At 33.9% G+C, this 14,435-nt stretch overlaps 2 long non-coding RNA genes across 2 annotated transcripts; one reads left to right on the forward strand and one right to left on the reverse strand.

Annotated features, from left to right (window-relative positions):
• Positions 1 to 7,971: 7,971 nt before the first annotated feature.
• Positions 7,972 to 12,900, reverse strand: LOC121219533 (uncharacterized). Its single transcript, XR_005916348.1, has 3 exons — positions 12,728 to 12,900; positions 9,979 to 10,305; positions 7,972 to 9,796 (listed from the first exon to the last, which is right to left on the reverse strand). It is a non-coding gene; the product is annotated as an uncharacterized lncRNA (long non-coding RNA).
• Positions 12,097 to 13,116, forward strand: LOC107956794 (uncharacterized). Its single transcript, XR_001700259.2, has 2 exons — positions 12,097 to 12,632; positions 12,900 to 13,116. It is a non-coding gene; the product is annotated as an uncharacterized lncRNA (long non-coding RNA).
• The last annotated feature ends 1,319 nt before the right edge of the window (positions 13,117 to 14,435 follow it).

A 14,435-nucleotide genomic window follows, 5' to 3' on the forward strand; every position in this document is an offset into this window, starting at 1 on the left:
TGATAGATGACGATGAACCGAGTATCGTAAATATTCATCCATCAGATACATGGGCTACTTGGAGGGTGGAACTAGCCAATCAAATGTTCTATGAATGACAAACATTTAGAAATTAGTTAGGTTTATTAAAACATAGTAGAAGGTTGATTTGTTATGTTATTTTATGTTATTTTCATATATGAAAAAGATTAAGCCACTAGAAAAGATGTTCAAACAGTTACAGATATTGTTGAAGAAATAGATGCCGAGGATGTAGTTACTGTAAATAATCTTGAAGAAAAAAATTATCGTGGATGCGAAGATGATGTTTTCCTTGGATGATATGGATGTCTCGGCTACACAATTGTAACCGCCGAAGCCAAACCAAGATGGTACCACATCTTCAAAGAAGAAAAAAAATGGATGATGGAATTGAAGAAATTTCTACTTTAATTACTGATGCTGCTATGTTATTGGGGGAAAATATACGAACTGTTGGCCTTGAATTAAGTAGGAGTATTCCTCCGAGAAAGTGATCCAAGAAAGTGCTCAAAAATCATATCTGGCCTTATGCGAAGTAGAAGGATTAACTGAGGATGAGCGTTTTTGTACGTTAAACAAAGATCCTGACCATCCAATGCAGATGCTCATTTTTTTCAGTCTACCGTCTTCAGTTCGATTGGAATGGGTGAGAAGATTTCTTTCTAACCATTAAAAATCACGGTTGTGTTGGTGATGTTTTGATAACTTTTTGTATATGTAGTATTTGGATGGTAAGATGCCATTAGTAGAATGGCACAAACTGTTGTAACTTTTTGGTGTTGTAAAATTTAACATTTAGATTATGACATATAAGCTAATGGCATTATGTAACTTTTTGTTAATGTTTGGATAATATAATTCTCAAACTATTTATTAGTTCCAATATTTTGCTTTTTAGTTTAGAAGGTAATTAAATTACTTATTTCACTAATAATATTTTAGCACATTAAATATGCATTGTAGTTTAAAAATAATAAAGTAGGTTATATGTTATTTTATAATATTATATATTATAATTTTTATTAATTCATATTTTAATAATAATTATATTTTATTAAATTATATATTATTTTATTAATTTGTATTTAATAAAAAATATGTTAAAATATGACTAAATAATATTTAATAATAATCTTATTAAAATTTAATAACAATAACAATAATTATCTACATAAATTTTTTTTGTTAAGGGTACTTTGGTTATTTAAACATTTTCCGTTATGATATTATAACATCTATTCCATTCAACCAAACACAAGAATACTATTACAGCTCTATTCCATTCCATTCAACCAAACAACTAAATTACTGATTACAACCCTATTTCATTCCCCCGAAACCAAACGTGCTGTTAAGAATATAATTTTATTTCCTTAATTTTAGAACTTATAAATAATTGAAACTGAATTTGGTCTCTATTCCGTTACTATTAAACTTGACTACAATTATCAATTTGTTTGCAAGTTAAGAAGATGTTACAGATATTAATATTTGAATTATTGCTTTGTTTTTTTAGAGAATGTGAAATTATTATTAAAATTTGAAGTTAAGAATAAATTATTATATTGGTAAAAATTATCAATTAGAACTTCATTTAACAATAAATATTACTAATTGGGTTGATAGTTGTATTGGAATTGTCCAGTTTTAGGTACGGTTATTTATTTTATTTGTATTCGAGATTATGATTATTTAATACGTATTTAATTGAGTTAGTATCATTTATTTATAAGATTTCAATTCAATTGTAAAATTACTAAAATTTTATCTTTTTATAAAGTAACAAATATTATTTTGGGTATTAATATTTTTTATATTTTGATAAATCTAAAACAAATACATATTTTTTATATTTTGATAAATCTAAAACAAATAGTTGTCGACTTTAAAAACGAAAATAGGAGTCGCCACCGATCCTTGATTAAGGTGTGATCGGCTCACCTTAAAAATGATTTTGGCCTACGAAATTTGAGAAAATGAGTTCGTGAGTCAGTTACGCACAAGGAAGGATTAGCACCCTCGTGACGCCCGAAATCGGTACCAAATTGATTATTTAATGTCTTGGTGTTGAAAATTTGAAAAAAAGATTTTAAAATAAGCTTGAATGATGAAATTTGCAAAAGGATAACCAATTGTTCAAGTCATGTAAAGAAATCGAGTCCCAATACGTTAGGGTACAATTTCTCATAATCCCCGAACTTTGAATATCACTCCTATTTTATGCGAAAATCTTCATTTCGAGAAAGTAACAGGCCACACCCAATACGTTGGGGCACGACAAGTTAAGTTCCCAAAAATGATTTTTATGCTCATGCATTTTGAATAAAGAATATCCTCGGTCATTTAAGATTGACAAAGAAAATCAGAACCCAATACGTTAGGGCTCAATTTCCCTCGAAAATCCCAAACTTCCAATAATGCTTTTATTCAAAAAAAACCTTTAAATCAAGAAAATAACTTTGATGAATGGTTAAAACCAAAATATATTTTCAAAAGGGTATGTTAAAAAGTTAATATACAATATGATACAGATACTTTAATTTAAAATATATGTATATATGTATTTTCAAAATATAAGTATGAGACATAAATAAATTTTGAAAACGTGTATAAGCATATATTAAAACAGGTATATATAAGTAAAAATAAAAAAATAAATGAAATATATAAAACAAAACAAAAACCTATTATAATTCCTAAGAAAATATGCATGTATATATGTATGCGAAATTTATGAAAATAGGATAAAAATATAAAAATATGTACATGTGAAAATCAACAAAATAAACATACAAATTTATGTATATATATATAAAATAAAAATTGGGTAAGTATGTATAAAATATAAGGCATGTGAAAGTTAAAATAAAAAAACTATATAAAAAAATGTGCGAGAGAAATATATGTATGCATGTAAAAAAAACTCAAATTATATATATATTAAATATGCATATGTGTAAAATACGTGAATGTGAATCTATAGAAAATATATAATGATAACTATAATGCATAATATAATAATAATGTTTTTTTAACAAAAAATAATTAAATAAAATAATAGTTTTTTCTTAAAAAATGGATTAAATTGAGCTTAAAGACAAAAAAATAGGGCAGATTTGAAATAAATTGGAAGGTTGGACCAACTTAAATGCGCGCATAATAGTGGGGGACCAAAAGGGAAATTATTCCCGTCTTCCTAAAACGCTGCGCAGCGATGGGCCAAAACGGAACAAAAATAAAACATGCGGGAAAATTTAAAAGAAATCAGAAATTTAATTTAAACGCACTGCTAGAATAGGGGGACCGAATGCGCAAATAGACCATTTAAGGTCTGACGCGCGGACCCCCTTTCCCCAAACGGCACCATTTCATCTTTGCTTTTAAAATTTAAAAGAAACAAAATTAAAACTAAAAGAAAGTTTCCAATTCTTTCTTTTTCTGTAAGAACTTTTTAGGGTTTTGAACCTTTTTTTTTTGCACCGCCACCACTAGGTCGTCCCTTGGCCTCCGACGGCACCCCGGCCTCTGATTGCGACGGAGAGGGGACACCACGACGGCACTAGGTAAGATCCTTTCTCCTTCTTTCCCTTTTTATTATAAATAAAAAAATAAAATAAAATAGAAAGAATAGAAAAAAATAAAAAAAGTCCCGATTCACTTTCGAAAAAAAGAAAATCTTTGTAATCTCAGTCCTTCCCTCTATTTTCGTATCTCTTTTACATTGAATAATTCCCCCCTTTTGAGTACGTGAAATAGGGCTTTTATAGCCCAAAAATTGTTTGCTATTTTACATGTTTTCTTCTATTGGACTCTTTAATCCGTGTTTGCAGGCGAAAGTGGAGATTTCAGCGTGCGCAGAGGTGGTCGACTCCGGATCTTGCAGCGGCTGGAGAAGTTGCTGTTGGGATTTGCAGCTAACTGCTTAGGGTTTCTGTTTTGGGGGTTTGGGCTGTTAATTGGGCTTGTTTTGAGTGGGTCTGGGCATTATTGGGCTTGTACAGCTGCCCCTCTTTGCTCATTGTCATGTAACGGGAATAGAGCAAAGACTAATAGCCCAATTGTGCCCAGTCTTACTGAGCCTCGCCTTCTTCAATGCTTTTCTTCTTCAAGTAACAACATTCCCTCCTACTGCATCTTCAGAGGTATAGGAACTGGTGCTTCGATCTACCCCATTGCAATTTCGGGGAGATAGGATTCATATGTTGTAACTTCAACTTGTTCTGCTACGACTTAAAGATAAATCGGATGCGATCTGCTCTACTGTAATTTCACAGAGATGAGATCTGTGATTTTAATCCACTCCATTGCAACTCCAAGGAGATAGGACCAGTTATTTCTGTCTGCTCCATTACAACTTCAGGGAGACAAGACTTGTATATTCAATTTATTCCACTATTGCTCAGGGAGATAGAATTACTGGCTTCAATGTACTCCACTGTAACCTCAGGGAGGTAAAATCCGCCATCTTTGATCTACTCCACTACTGCCTATGGAGATAAGATCTGTAATCTTCAATCTATTCCACTATTGCTCAGGGAGATAGAATTACTGGCTTCAATGTACTCCACTGTAACCTCAGGGAGGTAAAATCCGCCATCTTCGATATACTCCACTACTGCCTAGGGAGATAAGATCTGTAATCTTCAATCTATTCCACTATTGCTCAGGGAGATAGAATTACTGGCTTCAATGTACTCTACTGTAACCTCAAGGAGGTAAAATCTGCCATCTTCGATCTACTACACTACTGCCTAGGGAGATAAGATCTGTAATCTTCAATCTATTCCACTGCTGCCCAGGGAAGTAGAAATACTGGCTTCAATGTACTCCATTTAACTAAAGAGAGGTAAAATCCGCCATCTTTGATCTGCTCCACTACTGCTTAGGGAGATAAGATCTAAAATCTTCAATCTAATCCACTGCTGCCCAGGGAGATAGAATTACTGGCTTCAATGTACTCCACTGTAACCTCAGGGAGGTAAAATTCACCATCTTTGATCTGCTACACTACTGCTTAGGGAGACAAGATCTGAAATCTTCAATCTATTCCACTGCTGCCCAGGGAAGTAGAATTACTGGCTTCAATGTACTCCATTTAACTACAGAGAGGTAAAATCCGCCATCTTTGATCTGCTCCACTACTGCTTAGGGAGACAAGATATGAAATCTTCAATCTATTCCACTGCTGCCCAGGGAAGTAGAATTACTGGCTTCAATATACTCCACTGTAACCACAGGGAGGTAAAATTCACCATATTTGATCTGTTCCACTACTGCTTAGGGAGATAAGATCTGTAATCTTCGATCTACTTCACGCCAATACATGAAGACAGGATCTGCTATCTTCGATCTACCTCATGCCAATATATGAAGACAGGATATGCTTTCTTCAATCTACTCCACCACCAGTATGGGGAGATAAGATCTGTTGACCCTGATCTACTTCACGCCAATACATGAAGACAAGATCTGCTTTCTTTGATCTACTTCGCCACCAGTATGGGAAGACAAGATCTGCTATCTTCGATCTACTTCATGCCAATACATGAAGAGAGAATCTGTTTTTTTCCTAGCCTACTCTACTATTGCTCAGGGAGATAAGGCTTATGATTTCACCGATCTGCTCTCTGTGGAACATGACCTGTATGATTCATTTTATGAACCTAATTATGCCTAATAGGATGTCATGAACAGAATGAGTCAAATGCTCCTAACTAGGCATGTATGAATGACATTTGAATGAATGCAGAATGTCATTTTTCGAGAATGATCCCTTCTTATCACTTAGGTTATCATTACTCAAAGTTTATTAAAGTTTTATTGCCAATGTGCTATGGCTCCTTTTTGCTCAGCTGGCGTCTCCAAAAAACGTTTGACCAGATTGCCCCTACTGTAAACCTCCAAGTTTGATCCAATGGGATGCAAAAATTGTGCCATCTTTCTCCCGCTGTAACCCAAGAGTAAAATATTTGTCCTTTTCTCAATCCTCTGCTATCACAATTCAAGGATATAGAACGTGAAACTCTTTGGTCTCTTACACCATTCCCAGGGTGTCCTACAAAATGCTCATGCACAAATGAAGAATTCTTCTCCAAGAACAACTTCTTATTCGGTGATCATTGCTTGCTTGTTCATTTAAGCTTTATCACAAACATGACATCTTTCCCTTTTTTTCAATTAATACTTTAGACAAGAAAATTCAAAGGGATAGTCTTAATTTAGACTCTTTTTTATCAGATTTCCAACCTGGTGCGTTCTAAACAATAGTCCTGTTTGAGGTTCCTATATTATTCAGAAACTTCTAGAGTAATATGCAAAACTTCCATTGTGGAAGTTTTATTAGTCCATTAATCATTATTCTAATGCAACATGCTTGCAAAGAAGATCATGGATAAGAATTGAGTTGGTTCTGAGCATAGCTCGAAATGAATAAGTTGTCAAAGATAATAGAGATGGATAACAAAGAAATTGATTTAGGAATGCATATCTTGGAAATGAATGAAGTGTTCCAAGAATAAAAAAAAATAATATAAGGATTAGGTGCCCCAGATATCGCAGCTTGAACTTCTCTGTACAAACTTTTTAAAGACCATTCTAAGTTTAACATGTGTTTAGGAGTACTTTGTCGATGCTCCAAGATGTCGCCTACCCTTTCCTGTTGATTCAGGTATAGCAAGACCACTGCATGCCCCCATTCTGATCAGTATTTGAGCTACTCTGAAGATTTTAAGCGCCATTTTGATCAACATTTGAGCTGCTTTGATTACCTCATGCCCCATTCTGATCAATATTTGAGTCGCCTTTTTCGGGTTTTCAACTCAAATCCCCTTTGGTCTAAGGCGCCCTTTGCGAGTTTTCACCTTAGCCTCTCCATTTTATTTTTTATTTTTTATTTTCATCTTTTCATTTTTTCACATCATTTCTTTTTCTTTTTTCTTTTTTTTTTTGGATTCAAACTGCCCTTTGCGGGTTTTCACCTTGGTCCTCTCCTTATTTAAGCAGAGTATTTCTTGACTGAATCTGAGTTTATAGGACAAGACAGATTTTTTACCATCTATCTCACTCAAGATTAATGCTCATCCAGAAAAGACCCTTTTTACAACGTAAAGTCTTCCAAATTTGGCATCCATTTTCCTCCAAAATATTTTTTGTAGAGGGAGGATCTTCTTCGGCATTAGGTCACCATCATAGAATTCTCTATGATGATCCTTTTGTTATAGGCTTGCATCATTCATTTCTGGTGCATCTGACTATGATGAATAGCTTTTAGTCTTCTTCCTTCTATCAAGTTCAATTGATCACATTGCGATTGGATCTGTTCTGCTTCATCCAACTTGCTCAGCCAATACTCGGAGAGAAAGATCTTCAATAAGAAAAAAAACTGTGATGAACTAAAGAGAGAGGCACTGCTCCGGTAGAGTTGTCACTGCATCATTCATGATATTAACCTCGAACATACTGCAAACTTCTGATATCGTGTTGTTGTTCAGATTGCAATGACAGTGCTTAACCTGGACATATCCTGGTATGACCATGCGTAGACATCTTTGAATTCTTGAAGTAACTCAACAATGTCTTGCTTTGTCTTTGAAGTCATATCAATTCCAATCTTCACCAAGCTCACAACTTTTAATGATTCTTTGTGAGGTAGGATCTGTCTATCCTCTTATTCTACCATCCTCAATAAGTCTGGAGATAAGCTACAATCCATGTCATCTTCAAAGTTGTGAGATCCATCTAAACACATGTCTCACTCAAAAGGAGATTCTGAGTCTGTAGCAGCGTCACTCATGTCATTGATATTTGGGGACCCATGGTGGGTACCGAAGAATATACAAAAGAATGTAAGAATAATATGAATGAATGATTGAATAGTTTGGCAGAAAAAATCTAAAAGAATGAAAAAATCGTAAAGAATGAAAGAACATTTGCTCAAAGATGATTGCAATAATGTATTTCATTAAAATAATAATGTTCAGACGTGAGCCTATTTCACAAAGAGGTTCTCATTGCTTCTAGGCTAAAAGCAACAAGTGTGTTCTGAACATTACTCTAACAAACTCCAAATACTATAGGGTTTCTTCTGCGGTCCAATTATTTAGAACACTCCCAGGTTTACAAGGGCGAATATCTGACAAGGTCCCTTCTTCAGTTGTTTCTTCGTATATGTCACTGATGTGAACACCTCCAACACCTCTTCATATATTGCATCCACCCTATTGTCAATCATGATTGGGAAGCGGATTTTTTGCACTTGATGAGTCATCAAGCTTGACAACACCCATGTTGATGAGTTTTTCAACTAGCTTTTTGAAGGTAATGCAATTCTCGATTGAGTGCCCTGTAATTCCCGCATGGTAGTCACATTGTGCGTTCGCATCATACCACTTGGGATACGGAGGTTGTGGGGGTTTTAAGTAGGAAGGAGAAACAACGTGTGCATCGAATAAGCTTTGGTACAACTCCTTATACGACATCGGAATTGGCGTGAATTGGAGCTTCTCAGTACCTGGTTTCACTCCAGATTCCTGTCTCAATGAACTTTGTTGACTGGCAACCCCCTTTCCTAGATGACTTACAGTAACTGATTTAGAGTAACCTGTGTTGTTCACCTCATTTTCTCTTCTCTTTGAGGTTGACCACTTATTACTCTCTTCTGCATCGATTTTCCCGCTTCTTATAGCATTTTCGATTATTTCACCATTCATGACTATGTCAGGGAAGCTTTTAGTGGCACTCCCTAACATATGTGTAATGAAGCGGTGCTTTCAGCGTGTTAATGAATAGCATGGTCATCTCTTTCTCCAAGAGCGGTGGCTGAACTTGGACTGCGACCTCCCTCCACCTTTGTGCATACTGCCTGAAACTTTCGTTCGGCTTCTTCTCCATATTTTGAAGGGTGATTCTGTCAGGAACCATGTTTGTCAAATGACTATACTGTTTCATGAACGCTTGTGCCAAGTCCCTCCATGAACCAATTGTGGTACGGCTCAGCTGATTGTACCATTTAGATGCTGCCCCTGCTAGGCTATCTTGGAAACAGTGTACTAATAACTGGTCATTATTAACGTATCCAGCCATTCGCCTGCAGAACATGGTGATATGAGCCTCTGGGCAAGTCATCCCATTGTACTTCTCAAATTCCGGCATCTTAAACTTATGAGGGAGTACCAAATCAGGAACTAAGCTCAGCTCTTTAGCGTCAATCCCACGACAGTTTTCGGTGACTTCCATCGCCCTGAATTTCTCCTCGAGCCATTTGCACCTTTCCTCTAGCTACTTTGTAACCCCTCATTTATTCTTTCCTTTTCAGCCACTTCATCGAAGTCAGGAATGGCAGAGTTAACAGGGTAGTTTTCAGGGTTAGAGCCTAATCTAGCTTGAAAGTTCGAAGCACTGGCCTGGGACTGCTGAGGCCTGATTGTGATAGTGGGTTTGTGCGGATATTCAGCTTGAGTTCGAACATGTGGAGGAGTAAGGCCTGGAGGATAGAGTGGTTCATTACCCTCTTCGGCATCAGTCATGGGACCCTTCCCCTTATCACCTCCTCTAGTCAACAGTTTGGTTAGCTTCGCCATAATATCATCTTGGGATTCTCGCATCTTCTCAGACATATCCTGTTGCATCTTATCTAACCGCTCCTGCACCTGTAGCTGAAGTCGGTCTTGCATCTCCTTCTGACACTGTTCGAGTTTTTCCAATCTCTGATCCATGTCCTTAATCTCTGCTCGAGTGCTGTAACGGTGCTTGGTTGGTTGGTTGGTTTCCAGGTTAACTGAGCAATGATTTTTATTAATTAGGATCATTTAACGGTGTCTAATGCATATGATGTAATGAAATGAAAATGCATGAAATGAATGCGAAAAGAGACGTTGATTCATGTTTAATTTTTTTACTAGAAAAATTTACTAGAAACAAATCTCGTTACATAAAGCGGACATATATATATGGCTTTACCCTCGTACTCCAAGTGAAGACATCGACCTTTCAGATATTGAGATACATCTTACAAATTTGATCTCCTTTTTGTTTGATCTAAGTCGTAAATCCTTGCTCATTCACGTTCATTAGCTTCTTTATGAGATTGGGATCTTTGATGACTTTTGAATAAACTTTGACAATTTGGATCCTCGGGTTATGCAGCAAAGTCGTATACTCCTCTTGTTAGGCTTTTCGTGCCATATTTTCTTCGGACCACCGTATTATCTTCCACCTTATCAAGAAACCCGTATTCCATAACAAGCTTTCTAATCTAGTAATCGAACTCAAATCAACATCTCTTTTCTAAGATGCAAATGCAATGTAATCATGATGTCATGCAATCAAAACAAAATAAACCCAAGTCAGTATCACACCAAAAAGATATAATCCAATACAAACATAAAATAGCAAGAACATTTATTCAGGAATCCACTAGGGTTTGGTATAGCTCTACCTAGGGCAAGTTCCTAAAGCTCACTATATGAGGTTTAGTTTCTAGAGTAAGGGTACCTGAACCAACAGATTCCTCGATCCTCACCCATTATAGGCCCATGTGGATCAGTTCAGTACAGGGGGATACATTTCCCTATGGCTGCACGGAGATGAAAATCTCACGAAGACATAGGTATGGATGTATCCCGGAAGCGGTCCACTACCCTGCACGGAGGTGAAAACCTCTCGGAGGACTAGTTTCTCGCTCTCACTTAAAGGGTAAAACTGACCATGTAATGCAAAAATGCAAATGCAAATGCAAAGTAGCCAACATTCCATGGTAAAAAAAAATGAGTATGAAGGGAAATCATGATTTTAAAACCCAAATTTGATTTTTCGATCACAAGACAAATAAATAACCAATTTATGGCTCGACTCTCTAGTGTCCCCAGCGGAGTCGCCAAGCTGTCGAAACCGTTTTTTTGAAAAATAAAAATTTAGTTGTCGACTTTAAAAATGAAAATGGGAGTTGCCACCGATCCTTGATTAAGGTGTGATCGGCTCACCTTCAAAATGATTTTGGCCTACGAAATTTGAGAAAATGAGTTCGGGAGCCAGTTACGCACAAGGAAGGATTATCACCCTCGTGACGCCCAAAATCGGTACCAAATTGATTATTTAATGTCTTGGTATCAAAAATTTGAAAAAAAGATTTTAAAATAAGCTTGAATGATGAAATTTGCAAAAGGATAACCAATTGTTCAAGTCATGTAAAGAAATCGAGTCCCAATACGTTAGGGTACAATTTCTCATAATCCCTGAACTTTGAATATCACTCTTATTTTATGCGAAAATATTCATTTCGAGAAAGTAACAGGCCACACCCAATACGTTAGGGCACGACAAGTTAAGTTCCCAAAAATGATTTTTATGCTCATGCATTTTGAATAAAGAATATTCTCGGTCATTTAAGATTGACAAAGAAAATCAGAACTCAATACGTTAAGGCTCAATTTCCCTCGAAAATCCCAAACTTCCAATAATGCCTTTATTCAAAAAAACCTTTAAATCAAGAAAATAACTTTGATGAATGGTTAAAACCAAAATATATTTTCAAAAGGGTATGTTAAAAAGTTAATATACAATATGATACAGATACTTTAATTTAAAATATATGTATATATGTATTTTCAAAATATAAGTATGAGACATAAATAAATTTTGAAAATGTGTATAAGCATATATTAAAACAGGTATATATAAGTAAAAATAAAAAAAATAAATGAAATATATAAAACAAAACAAAAACCTATTATAATTCCTAAGAAAATATGCATGTATATATATGTATGCGAAATTTATGAAAATATGATAAAAATATAAAAATATGCACATGTGAAAATCAACAAAATAAAAATACAAATTTATGTATATATATATATATAAAATAAAAATTGGGTAAGTATGTATAAAATATAAGGCATGTGAAAGTCAAAATAAAAAACTATATAAAAAAATGTGCGAGAGAAATATATGTATGCATGTAAAAAAAACTCAAATTATATATATATATATTAAATATGCATATGTGTAAAATACGTGAATGTGAATGTATAGAAAATATATAATGATAACTATAATGCATAATATAATAATGTTTTTTTAACAAAAAATAATTAAATAAAATAATAGTTTTTTCTTAAAAAATGGATTAAATTGAGCTTAAAGACAAAAAAGTGGGGCAGATTTGAAATAAATTGGAAGGTAGGACCAACTTAAATGCGCGCATAATAGTGGGGGACCAAAAGGGAAATTATTCCCGTCTTCCTAAAACGCTGCGCAGCGATGGGCCAAAACGGAACAAAAATAAAACATGCGGGAAAACTTAAAAGAAATCAGAAATTTAATTTAAACGCACTGCTAGAATAGGGGGACCGAATGCGCAAATAGACCATTTAAGGTCTGACGCGCGGACCCCCCTTTCCCCAAACGGCACCATTTCATCTTTGCTTTTAAAATTTAAAAGAAACAAAATTAAAACTAAAAGAAAGTTTCCAATTCTTTCTTTTTATGTAATAACTTTTTAGGGTTTTTGAACCCATTTTTTTTTTGCACCGCCACCACTAGGTCGTCCCTTGGCCTCCGACGGCACCTCGGCCTCCGATTGCGACGAAGAGGGGACACCACGACGGCACCAGGTAAGATCCTTTCTCATTCTTTCCCTTTTTATTATAAATAAAAAATAAAATAAAATAGAAAGAATAGAAAAAAAAATAAAAAAGTCCCGATTCACCTTCGAAAAAAAGAAAATCTTTGTAATCTCAGTCCTTCCCTCTATTTTCGTATCTCTTTTACACTGAATAATTCCCCCCTTTTGAGTACATGAAATAGGGTTTTTATAGCCCGAAAATTGTTTGCTATTTTACATGTTTTCTTCTATTGGACTCTTTAATCCGTGTTTGCAGGCGAAAGTGGAGATTTCAGCGCGCGCAGAGGTGGTCGACTCCGGATCTTGCGGCGGGTGGAGAAGTTGCTGTTGGGATTTGCAGCTAACTGCTTAGGGTTTCTGTTTTGGGGGTTTGGGCTGTTAATTGGGCCTGTTTTGAGTGGGTCTGGGTATTATTGGGCTTGTACATGATGAAAATCATAAGATTTGAATCCAAAATATCATAAATTTTACTATCTCAATTTTACAATTTCAACTAAAACCACATTTAGTTTTCATATCAATTTTTATTTTTATAAATTTATTACATAATTATTTTTCACCAATATCGTAAACAAGGCCCTGACCGCTGGAAAAAAAATTGTGTTTTAACTCCTCTAAATTTCAAAAAATTATAAATTAATACATGCTAAGAGTGCATTTTAACCGCTAAAATAATAAAATTGTGAATTTAGTCTTTCTAAATTTATAAAGTTCTAAACTTACAATGAAAAAATTGCATTTTGACGAGAGGTATGTGCCGGGTCGGGTTGGGCCTATGCCAAGTATCTAGACCAATTTTTTAAGCCCGGACTCGGCCTAACCCGAAAATGAATTTACTTTTTGTCCAAACCTGACCTAATTTAAGAAATGTAAATCTGGGCCCAACCTGATCCCTCCATATTTGATTTTTTAAATTAGTTTTTATTTAAAAATAATTTAAATATATATAATACACTAAATGTACTAAAAAAGTTAAAATAAAAATTTTCTAACTGATTAAAACTACATTAAAAAATATATAAATATAATAAATGTTTTTTTATTAAAAAACAAATATATACTAAATATTTTATTATATTAAGAGCACGTTTGGTTCGCTGTATTGGATTAGAGGTGTATTGGATTGGATTAGAGGTGTAATGGAATAGAGGTGTAATAGCAAATCAACTGTTTGGTTGAATGTAATGGAATAGAGGCGTAATAGTAAAACTGTGTTTGGTTGAATGTAATAGAGGTGTAATAGCATAATGGAGAAAACTAAAATGACCAGAATACCCTTAGCATAAATTTGTTTTGGTAAATGATTATTGTTATTGTTATTTAAATTTTAATAAGATTATTTATTATCAAAAATAAATAATTTAATCATATTTAAACATAATTATTATTTAATATATTTTAATTAAAATATATAATTTAATAAAATGGTTAATAATTAGCAGAAATTTGTTTTGGTAAATTATTTTATTTAAATTTTAATAAGATTAATATCAATAATAAATAATTTAATCATATTTAAACATAATTATTATTAAATATATTTTAATTAAAATATATAATTTAATAAAATTCTTAATAATTAATATTCTTATATGAATTTACTCAAACCATAATATATGATACTGTAAAATATAAATTAACATAATTATTATTAAATATATTATAACTATATTTGCTGCAACATCATAGAAATTCAATACCGTAAATCACTCCAATTTTCCTATTTAAACTCTATAACTATATTTGCTGCAACATCATAGAAATTCAATGGAAGCAAACTAGACTAAAAGCA

The sequence above is a fragment of the Gossypium hirsutum genome, chromosome D07, assembly GCF_007990345.1.
Source record: "Gossypium hirsutum isolate 1008001.06 chromosome D07, Gossypium_hirsutum_v2.1, whole genome shotgun sequence".
Taxonomy (NCBI): domain Eukaryota; kingdom Viridiplantae; phylum Streptophyta; class Magnoliopsida; order Malvales; family Malvaceae; genus Gossypium; species Gossypium hirsutum.